General features: G+C 35.4%; 1 protein-coding gene across 1 annotated transcript in view; it reads left to right on the top strand.

Annotated features, from left to right (window-relative positions):
- The first annotated feature begins 474 nt into the window (after nucleotides 1-474).
- LOC113520694 (protein yippee-like) overlaps nucleotides 475-11,546 on the top strand; it is a 151,357-nt gene continuing 140,285 nt past the window's right edge. Inside the window, exon 1 of the mRNA XM_031910134.2 lies at nucleotides 475-826. The gene's annotated coding sequence lies outside the window, so the exon portion shown is untranslated. The remainder of the gene's footprint in view (nucleotides 827-11,546) is intronic.

The following is an 11,546-nucleotide window of genomic DNA, read 5'->3' as shown; positions in this document are numbered from 1 at the left end:
AACGTGTTTGTTTTTAGTACATTGATATATATGAAGGCCACTGTATGTGGCTTACTGGACAACAGTATTACCTGTTATCCGAATCATGAAGCAAGTATTTTTACTACATAAAAGCTTCATCTGCTTATGAGCATCTAGCTCCTGTCAACATTCCTGTATAGATTGTTTCGAATAGTTATATTGCTATTCAAAATTGATAAGGCGTCCAATTTTAATCTTTGGTGTTTTCTCTATTTATATGCTACTTTTTCTCTAAAACCAGTATCAGAAATGATAAGATAATGTTTTAACGTATTGGCCGATATTTTATTAATTTCTGATAAATGATAGTTTCATAGAATTTCAAGGCGGTAACCCAATAGATGAAATGTCAAACGAGGGAGTGGGATATAATAGCGTTGATCTAGGCAAGCGACCGAGACAGCGAATATTACGAATTGACAACGAGTTTCGCCGACACGGGCTGTTTTGTTGACGCAGAAGCGCAGCAGATAAAGTGCGCAGGCAGTGCAACGATTATCACGTTCGCAGGCCACTAAAAAGTGATGTAAATAATACATAAAACGTTAAACATTGTAAACAAAGACTTGGTAACGTACTTACAACTATTGATTTACATGTAGACGGACAAATTATCGTGTCGTGTTAGTTCACAGCACCATAGCAACCGTGCAGTGAGAAATTGCGACTCAAGTGACGGTCGCGTCAATAATAATGAAACCGTGATTATTTATCAAAATAAAAAGAATCGAACGTTTTGTATAGAGACAATTGTTACCCGGAGTGCCACAAATCGAGGGCCTTCGTGTATTGGATGAACAGAAAGGCAAGTACTAGATGCCCTTTGTTAGGTCGTATTTACTCACCTTTCGCGTATGTAGGACGGATATTCATGGTCAACAATGTTTACCGAGTGCTGCTTTTAAGACGGATTATATATTGCATTAGAGCTATGGACTTGCTATTAAAATAAATTGTCTAGTTATAGGTAGAATTACGACGTAGCTGTGACGCTCGTGATATGGATATTTTTGTCTTTCAAACGAAACATTAAATAGGTATGCCATCAATATAAGTAGGCACCTAGCTATAAGGCTTCTGTACATAACAAATCGATACATGTGCGTGCCTAGTTAAAAATAATAATCGTGAATTCGTGATTGTTGGTGGCGTGTAGCGCGTTATTATTGTGCGGGCTGGGTTGATGTTCTTTGTTGTTCGCAGTCAGCTGTTCGCGGGGCCCGCGGGTGTGATCGGGTACGGGTGGGGGGAAGGGGGCAACCAGTCCAACTGGTACCGCGCGCGCGCGCCTTGCATTATGTTACGTCTATTTATTCCTTTTGTGTCTGCAACTTTTTATGTTATGGGGTAGCACAAGCCAGCATAGGTAATAGGTATTAGTGGCACGCTCCCATGCAGGATTCGTTATTAGGGTTTGGTTACAAATGGTACAAAGGAACCGTTGTGATGCAATTTTGTCCATCCGTCCGTGAGTCAAAGCGCTTTTTCTCAGCAGTTATAAATGTTATCGATTTGAAATTTGGAACAGTTTTATATATCGGCCCAAACATACCTGGATAGGATTGCAAAAGAAATTGATAAAAAATATTTTTCTGTCTTATTTAATATATATATATATATATATATATATATATAATATATATATATATATATATATAATATATATATATATATATATATATATATATATATATATATATATATATATATATATATATATATATATATATATATATATATATATATATATAGTAGTTATTAGTAGTAGTTATCACGCTTTGCAAGGTGGGATGACAACCGCAGTTAAACTTTAGTGATGTTTTAACAGGGACGCTGCTGCCCATCCCTCGACCATTAAGGTCCCTTAGTCGCCTCTTACGACACCCACGAGAAAGGAAAGGGTGGCCCATTCTATGTCGGGACCACCGGACAATAGAACGGGCCACTTCTTCCTTTTTCATTCGCTCTATAAATAATAATAACAATTACATTATTTCGATAAAAGGGTCTGGTTATCTCATATCTATATACGGAACCCTCGACGTGTAAATTTAACTCGTAAGTGACCGTTTTCTTTTTTATTTTAATTAGATATATTGTGTTCAGTGTAAATGCAGCGTAGCGAATTAACGACTGTATTATACTTACACCCCTTAAAAATGTATTCATACTAAGTAGGTAAGTTTGGTTAAGAGATAAAATGGATGGGTAACTCCTCTGGCGCTATTGATATGCTTTCCTGACAATATATGATAGGCTCTAAAGAACCATTATCTAAGGCGGTAAAATTCATTATTAAAAAAATATCTTTTTTTTTATGGATGAAAATGGAATTCTGTTACCGCCTGTACTGTCAGTATATGCTGTCGGAGCACTAGTGAGTGATAATAGGTGAGGATGAAAACAGGTCAGTTGACCTATCCTAACGAATTCAACAAGAATTAACTACGATGGTTTCCAGAAGGAACCGCCTGGACCTGTTACCATTTCTAGAAATGGAGATTTTTAACTACATTACTAACAATCCCTTTCCCCCGAGGCACCTACTAGTGAGGGATACCTACCTGAGATTATCAGAGTTGATCAGTGAGGTCATCGTGATTAAATTTTAAAATTATTAGAACTTAACCACGACAATTTCTAGGGGAGATCGCATAGATGTCCACTTGACATGGTCTAGCAATGGGGCCGCCAAATCCCAGAATAATAATGCCCTCCCCAGTACGATAAATTTTATTAAAAAGGATAATTCTTTTTTAATGGGTGAGAATATAATGTTAATACTGCCTGCGCGTGGGGGGAAAGGGATTGTTAGCAATGAAGTTTGACAGCCCCATTGCTGGCAATATACCCTATTAGGTCGACCTCCACTGGGAAACGATCGTGAACAATTCTTGTTGAATTCGTAACGATGGGCTAACTGACCTGCTTCATCTTCACCTATCATCCTTCACTGGTGCTCCGCCGATATATACCGATAACGCAGGTGGGGTTACCATTACATTATCACTCACAAAAAAAGAAACACCGCCTGCGCTATTGGTACACACTAGCAGGATACCAGTGAGCGAAGATAGGTAAGGATGAAAGCATAACAGTTAGCGCATCGTGTAAGCTACAACAGTTGGGGGAAAACAACTAACAAGTCCTGTCAGGTCGGCCTCCACGCGGTTCCTTCTGGAAACCATTGTGATTAATACTTGTTGCATTCGTCACAATGGGCTAACTGACTTGCTTTTATGCTCATCTATCATTCCTCATTGGTGCCCCGCCAGCGTATACCGGTAGCGTAGGCGGGGTTACCATTCCATTATCCATAAAAAAAGAACCATGACACTTTTCAAGGAGAATCGCGTTGATGTCGACCTGATAAAGTATATTGCTAGTAAGGGGGTTATCAGATCCCATTACTAATCTTTCTCCCCTAAAAGTTATATTTGGAGTACTTTGCTCTGCACATATCTGGCTTCCCATAATATAATAGGATGCACAAGCTCTTCATACAACAGAGCCGTTCGCAACTAGGTAAAGTCATTATGTCAGTATGCACTTCCTTGTACATAATACAGGATTAACATTAATCGCAAAAGTAACCCACTTTTCTCTGTTTCTATGTTGTAAGGTTTTACTTTCGCCGATCTCCACATGGAAATAAAGTCGTTCCAAAATAGAATTTCTTTACGTCAAAGATATGTCAATTCTGATCGATTCTATAATTTACCGTAGCGCAGTAGATATGACGTCGATGATTTTAAACAATTATATGACGGCAGTTTCAATATTTCGTGGACGTCCACGATATTGTCATGTCGTTCGCGTCCACGATAATTTCATGGAGAATAAAACTTATTTCCAGAGATAACTGTATAAATTTTGTAGTATTTTAATAGTATTATATTATACTAATATTGTAATATCGTATTTTATATATAATATTGTTTTATCGTCACGAAAATCTGTAGTATAGATTCTATACAGTTATCTACAAATAAATACCGTAAAATAACATAGCGCGATATATCGCGATTTATAAAAAAAGAAAAAAAAATCTTACGATTTTATTGTTGCGATATAATATACTCGTAAGTTCAAATTGTATACATTTGAATTTCCGCGCAAGTCCACAATTGCGGGTATTGTCATACCGTGCACATACATTATACTCCTCTTCGCATCGATATATGTTTACATTTTGATTTCCTATTATATCGTAACGGTAAAATCTCACAAAATCGTGCCATATACGGCAAATTATAAAAGAGCACATAGAAAGAAAAATCTAGAAGAGATCTATACTAATATACAAATAAAGAGGAAAGATTTGATTGTTTATTTATAATGAATGAAATCAAAAACTGCTCAACCGATTATAAAAAAAATTTTCACCTATAAAAAGCTAAATCAACGAGTAAGATAGGCTATATACTATTTTCGAAAATTCTATCTATTATTCTATCGAAGCCGGTCCGGATCGCTAGTATTCTAAAAATCCATGAAATACAGGCTGCTATATCGCAAAGGATAAAGAATACTTTGCTGATCCACCTATCTAGAAAGTTCTCTCGTTGGATAAAATACTTATCTGAAATCAAATACTTGATTCGATGTTATTCTCAGAAAATGCGAGGTAATAAAATATAATATGGTAGTTTCACGTTCTTACTCTGATTTTAGGTATTTTTTTTATGGATCATAATGAAATAGTAACTCCGCTTGCGCTATCGGTATACGCTGACAAGGCACCAGTATAAGATGATAGATGAGAATGAAAACAGGCCAGTTAGCCCATCATGATGAATTCATCAGGAATTTACCATGATAGTTTCCAGGGAGAACCGCGAGGAGGACGACCTGGTTGGGTATATTGCTAGCAATAGGATTCTCAGTCTCTATTACTAACAATCCCTTTCCCCCCTAGAGCAAACGCAGTTTGACTTGTGGTGATGTTTTAAGAGGGACGCTGCTACCTATCCTTCCATACCATAACATAGGCTTCCTTAGTTACCTCTTAAGACACACAAGGGAAAGGAAGGGGTAGTTTATTCTATGCCGGGACCACATGGCAGTATAACGGGAGTATAACGTTTTTACGTACTCATAATCTAAGAGTGGAACACTCGATTATGATTTTGGGAGCCAGGACAGGGAGTCCTACATTATATTCATCTAATCCCAGCTTGAATCTAATAAGGCGATTAAGGAGCTTATTATGACCGCTTGACAACCTGACAGTTTTGCTTATTAAAGTGACCCGCCCTAAAAATCGCTACTAGAAGCATAAATTATAAAGATTAAAAAAGTAAACCGAGATAATCCCTTGTTTCACAAACAGTTCAGGATAAAATGCGTTATGATACGCGTATTCATAAATATAAATCCTGAGGATTTAAGACCTAAAAAAATTATTCATAAGTCCCAAAGTGAAGTTCTAGTCGGAACTATAAACTATATAATATTTTAGAAAATTCAAAGGATTTTACAAACTTCGAAACTTTTCCTATGCTTATTATTTATGAATAAATGGAAATGTCAACAGGGCCGCCCTAGATGGACGTATGTAGACCAAATATGCGACGTGCTAATGAAGGGCCAAAATACCCGTAACCGGCGAGCGTGTATGAAAAGATTGTTGAATGTAAGGGCAGCGAAAGAGATCTGTTTGAATGGAAGCACTTGGTGTTCCATTGTTTATGCCTAACCTAATGTGAGACAGGCGTAACGGATATGTATGTATTTTTAATTAAAATATTTCGATTTACAAATTACAATACAATAGTTACAGGTCGTATTATATTTTTATATTCTAATATAAATTTTATTCATTTTAGTAAGTAAAATTCATAATAAAAACTACAATAATAAAATTGCAAAACAATTTGATAGCAATTTTACTAATTCATTCAACTGTAATAATAAAATTTAGCATTCATAGAAATTTCACTTTAATCATAAAACAATCACTTAAAATGATTAAATCGGTCATTGTCCTATGTCCATTAAAATGGCTCTTTCATTTACCTAAGTGTATATTGTAAATAAGTATCTGCTATAATCTCTATATGTATATAGACAATAGAATATACACTCTATACTCTATGGCCAGCAACATTACCATTGAATATTTTTTTCTCAATTTTAGGTAAAAATTATGGTTTATAAGAGACGGGAATTAATGCGATCATTTCAATAACGATTTAGTACCTTGCAACGGGAAAGTCTAAAAATTAAAAAAAAAAAATAAGTTGGCCTATTTTGAAGAAATGAAATCCTTGGAGGAAATTTTAGAGAAAAATAAAATGGGTGTGGAGAAATATGGGTAATGTGGTATATTAATTATAATAGAATATACCGTGGATCAAGTGTAAGGTTTCTTTTGTTTCTTCGTTCGAAATGATAAAACGTAGCGAAATTTGAGTAAAGTGAAATCGAATAAAAATAAATGAACTCATATGAATTTGGAGGAAAAAACTTTGTCATTTGGGTAAAAATAAAAAAAAATCCATTTGGCAACCCTGATGCCCACATTATTCCAGATATCCAATCTAATTTTAAGCGACTTCTAAAAGGAGATTGTTTCTCGATAAAAATATCAAGATCTTTTGAAATTATCAATTTGGGACGTCTGAAATCGATTCATGCAAAAATCGACATTTAAAGGTTTGATTTCACAAAAATCCATCTCGATCTTTTTATATTGACCTCTGAAAAGATACGAATGAATGAATGATTTATTTAAAAATTTTATCCATTAAATAACAATTTTCTATAAAGATAGAAAAATTAATATATACACACATATTGTGTAGAATGGGAGAAAATGACCTTGATCTGTTCATTTTATCGATTTTGAAAAACTAAGATCGACGTTCAAGAGAGCGATTTTTAATTAAATAGAAACGGGATCGAAAACCCTAGTTTTTAGGCTACGGTTAGAACTTCTGATCAGGTGAGTCATTTATGTTGATTTTTTTTAATGGCTGATGATGGAATGGTAACCCCTTCACCGTGTACCGTCAGCGCAGGCGGGGTTAGCCTTCCACCATAAATAACTGTAGCTCAAAAACTAGGGTTTCCGATCCCGTTTTAGTCTTGATACAATCAGTGAAAGTGGATAAATAAATTAGCCAAACGTGACAATTTCAAGAATTAACCACAATGGCTTTCAACTGTGAAGGTCAACCTGATATGGTATATTGTTAGCAATGGGATTTTTATACCCCAGTACCTTATCCACTTTATAATCCCTTTCCCCCGTTCTAAGTGGTATAAAAAGTTTTTGATATTAACACCGCCATAGTAACAAATTAAACGTTTTGCTCGCACCGTGAACGTTTTGTGGTTTTCATCTGGAAGCTCGTGACCGCACGGAGGCACGCACCCGTCTCAGTTTACAACCGTATTATTCCACTGCTATTGTGAATAACAATCACCTGTTATTAAGAGTGAGTGCAGCTAGCTACCTTCGACCCTTTCTCTGCAATTCTAATAAAATATTTCATATCCAAGGTACAATGACTGCGGTTTGCAACTTACTAGAGAATGGACGTATCGTGTTTCTGGTTAGAAGTTTAATTGAACACAATGGACTTATAATGTGGTAATAGATTTAAACAGTGCTGGTAGACAGGTAAAATATATATTGTAAAAAAATACATTTAATTAATTAATGAATGATTTTCTTTAGGAAAATGTTTGTGTCGTGTCGTACCAAGAACTAATAAATAAGGCTTAGGCGGTAAATGTACTATTTACGTGGCAATATATTTCATATTACATATATTTGAATGGCAAAAGCTCCACTGACAAGAACGTAGCTCTTAAACAAGGTCTGAATAAAGATTTTCTACATGTTTCGATATCACTTAGTAAATTACTGCTGAATTTGGTTGTAACTTTGAAATTTTAGGAAAAAGTACATTTGTGATCCCAGCGTAGAATGGGTCACCCGTTCCTTTCCCGTGGGCGTCGTACGAAATTAGTATTGTGCATAGACTACACGACAACTTTATACATACTGCAAGTATGTATAATGTTGTCGTCTATAGTCATATAGTGTCTCTCATAGTCAATCAATCGTAATCTAACAATGTTGAGGTAGTAGCCAGCAGTTTAAATTTGAGGTCCCCTGGTCTAGAGGACTACTTCTTTTAGATATCGCTAAAACTACCGCCCATTGTACTGCTACTTTCTAATTACTTACAAAGAAACACTTCGATGACGCACCTGAAAAACGCCACTTTCGACATTTGTCAACCATTTGAACACCTATTGTTACTTTCGCTAAACTCATGAGAGATCTTTTGTATTTGTTCTCATTTCGTAACAATATGGTGGACGATCCATCTTCATTCAGAGATTTCGTCCTGCGCTATTCATCTCTTATAAAGAGAACTATAATTAATGGCATTTGAACATCTATAGGAGTCCTTTTCATCTGTACTCGTTACGTCCTATCCTGTTTTCTCTAGAAATTTGATACAAACTCGTCTCCATGGATACTTCTGGCCTACTCGTATTTCTGCAGAAACAAGCATAGGCTTGTATGACTGTGTCATAGTTGTGTTTTAAGGGTAGTGTTTATATAGCATAAAATTATAGGGTACGGAGGCATAAAACCTTGTTTAACAAATTGTACATATATTGCTAGTTATTATCAGCGACTTCATCACACGTATCCGAAATAAATTGGTTGAGCGGGATAAAAAAATCCAAATACCGCATGCTCTTATGCCCCTATGTTATAATGTTATAAAAAACTACCCCCTTATTTATTAAAAGTAAAACATCCTATAAACCTTTTTTAATTATTAGGTTGTCTTGTCACTGTTTGTCAAATTGAGAAATTAGTGCAAAAGAAAAGGACAAAACTTTTTAGTACATAAAATAGGCTTATAAAGTGTATGACGTTATTATGAATCATGGATTTAGTGTATACTTAATTTCATGATGGCTGGTTAAGCTGTTAATATACGAAGGTAGAGTATAATTATTAAGGTTACAATTAAATTAACAAACTAACTTTCACATTATGTGAGGATAGTAAAGATTATAAAATAACAAGGTACTGTTAAGGTACTAAGGCAGAGTATAATTATTAAGGTTACAATTAAATTAACAAACTAACTTTCACATTACAGTGAGCATAGTAAATATTACAAAATAACACAAGGAAACTATGCTGTAACTTTATTTACACGACCTCAGGTCGCGAGCTGGCGACCTTAACTGAACTAAAGAATATAATTATACAACATAATGATTTGACCTGTGAAGAACCGTATTGTTACATACAATGTTTACAAGTTCACTGTCACTGCCAAGGTTATTTAATGGCGTGAACAAATCTGATAATGCTATGATTCATTGTTCGGCGTGCAAAAATATTTTACATTGTTTAGTAATAGCTTTTTCCCGTGAATTCGTCCGCGTGACCGGGATATGTTTACTAACCGGGATAAAAAGTAACATGTAAGTTTTGTCCATTCTTCCATCTATGTAAACAACATTCCTTTCGTTCATGTTATTCGATTTGGTGAGTGGTATCTTTTGATGGTTTAAATATATCCAATGATGCCCTAAAATTGATTAAGCTACGGTAAATCGTTAAGGCTTTAAAAGGTAACAAACTCAATTTTTTGTTTATTCCACTGAGGTGGCAAACAAGCATACGGCCCACCTAATGGTAAGCGGTTACCGTAGCCCATGAACGCCTGCAATACCAGAGGTATTACGCGCGCGTTGCCGATCCTGAAGAAAACCTCTTTACCCCCCCCCCCCCCCCTTGAAGAACCCTATGCTGTAAGTCTCTTGGGAAAATCTCGGCAGGGAGCTCATTCCATAACCTGAGTGTTTGTGGGAGAAAACATCTCTGAAATCGCGTTGTACGCGACCATTTAACCTAAATGTAAGGTATGAGAGTGAACTCCCTGTCGATGGCGAGCCGTACGATGATAGAAATTTTACATTTATAATATTAGTAATGCAGATAGCTCAGGACTGTTCCTTATGACAGTCTGTGGGGAAGGCCTATGTGCATATGATAATGGTAATGACGGATAAAATGGGCGATACTAAATATGAACCCGGTAAAAATATATTGTTTCATTCGCGTGAACCGGATAAAAAGTACCTCGTATTCTTCATGCTGAATTTTTTTTTATACAACTTAGAATGGCAAACAAGCTGACGACCCACCTTATGGAAAGTGGTAACCGTCGCCTATAGACATGAGCAGTACCATGGACATGACAGAGTATACTGTTTCGCCCATGATACCCCCCATGCGTTGCCATTCCTGAGGACTCGGGTGTTATTCCTCTGTACCCAGTAAATTCACGCTATATCCCACCCTTCAAACCGAAACACAGCCATGCAAACACAACTACTTCACAGTTGAAACACGAATGGACAGAGGTACCCAAACAATCGACTTTTGTACAAAGTCTCTGGTACTATGTATAATACTACGTATAATGCAAAATTTTTTAATTGAGCTGTTAAATTATCAATAAGTAAAAGGCATACTCACTTTCATACTTAAAATGTTAGTAAGCATACCTTATATTGCTTTCAAGGAATGTGTAACTCTCTATTAGTGAGAACACAATTGTGTAAATACTCGGTTTGTTAAACAAATTGATTCTCAAAATAATAATAACATCAATCTTGACAAAATGGCTATGGCAACACGGTAATAAACTCTTTCTAAAGTAAAATGAATTGTTATTAAAATCTGTCTAGAATTAGTAAAGATATTGCGTAACATTTTTCTGTCTTCTTTCTATCTATATTTGTAATAAATCTGTAGAGAGGTCAATTCTGTACATGAAATATATTTCCAAAATATATTCATTCTGTTAGGGGGTGATTAGTGATCGATACTGATGCCAAAAATGCAATCAGTAAAATTTTTGTCTGTCTGTCTGTTTGTATATATGTTCGTTATAGAAATAAAAACTACTCGACGGATTTTAACGAAACTTGGTACAATAATTCTTCGTACTCCTGGGCAGGTTATAGTATACTATTATCACTTATTACTACTACTTTATTTTAACATTACTATTATACTTTTCATCGCGCTACGATCAATAGGAGCAGAGCAGTAAAGGGAAATGTTGGGAAAACGGGAGAAGTTACTCCATTTTTAAGCTTCCGTCGCGTGTGCAGCCTTAATGAACACTTTTTAAAATATACAAATGTGCGATGCCGGGACGGACCGCTAGTATAAAAATAAAACTCTTAAATTAAGATTCTCATTTTAACCGACTTCAAAAAGGATGAAAATTTTCAATTCAGTTGTGTTTTTATGTTTGTTAATTCTGTCATTTATAAACCGATTAGGAAACATCTTATTTGTCTAAAAGGATTTACTTTCAGAAAGAAGTCGGTATTTTTAAACAAAATCTTAAATTACATTAAATGGCTTAATTGAAAGGGGCGTATCGTGGCTCCGGCATGATACGTAACCATGGGTGTTCTGTTACATTACATTTAACACGACGACAACATTTACCATGTCCATG

The sequence above is a fragment of the Galleria mellonella genome, unplaced genomic scaffold, assembly GCF_026898425.1.
Source record: "Galleria mellonella isolate WM207_F2 unplaced genomic scaffold, CSIRO_AGI_GalMel_v1 utg80, whole genome shotgun sequence".
NCBI classification, from domain to species: Eukaryota; Metazoa; Arthropoda; class Insecta; order Lepidoptera; family Pyralidae; genus Galleria; species Galleria mellonella.
Note: the sequence above shows the minus strand (reverse complement) of the source record. Positions and strands in the feature narration are given on the sequence as shown.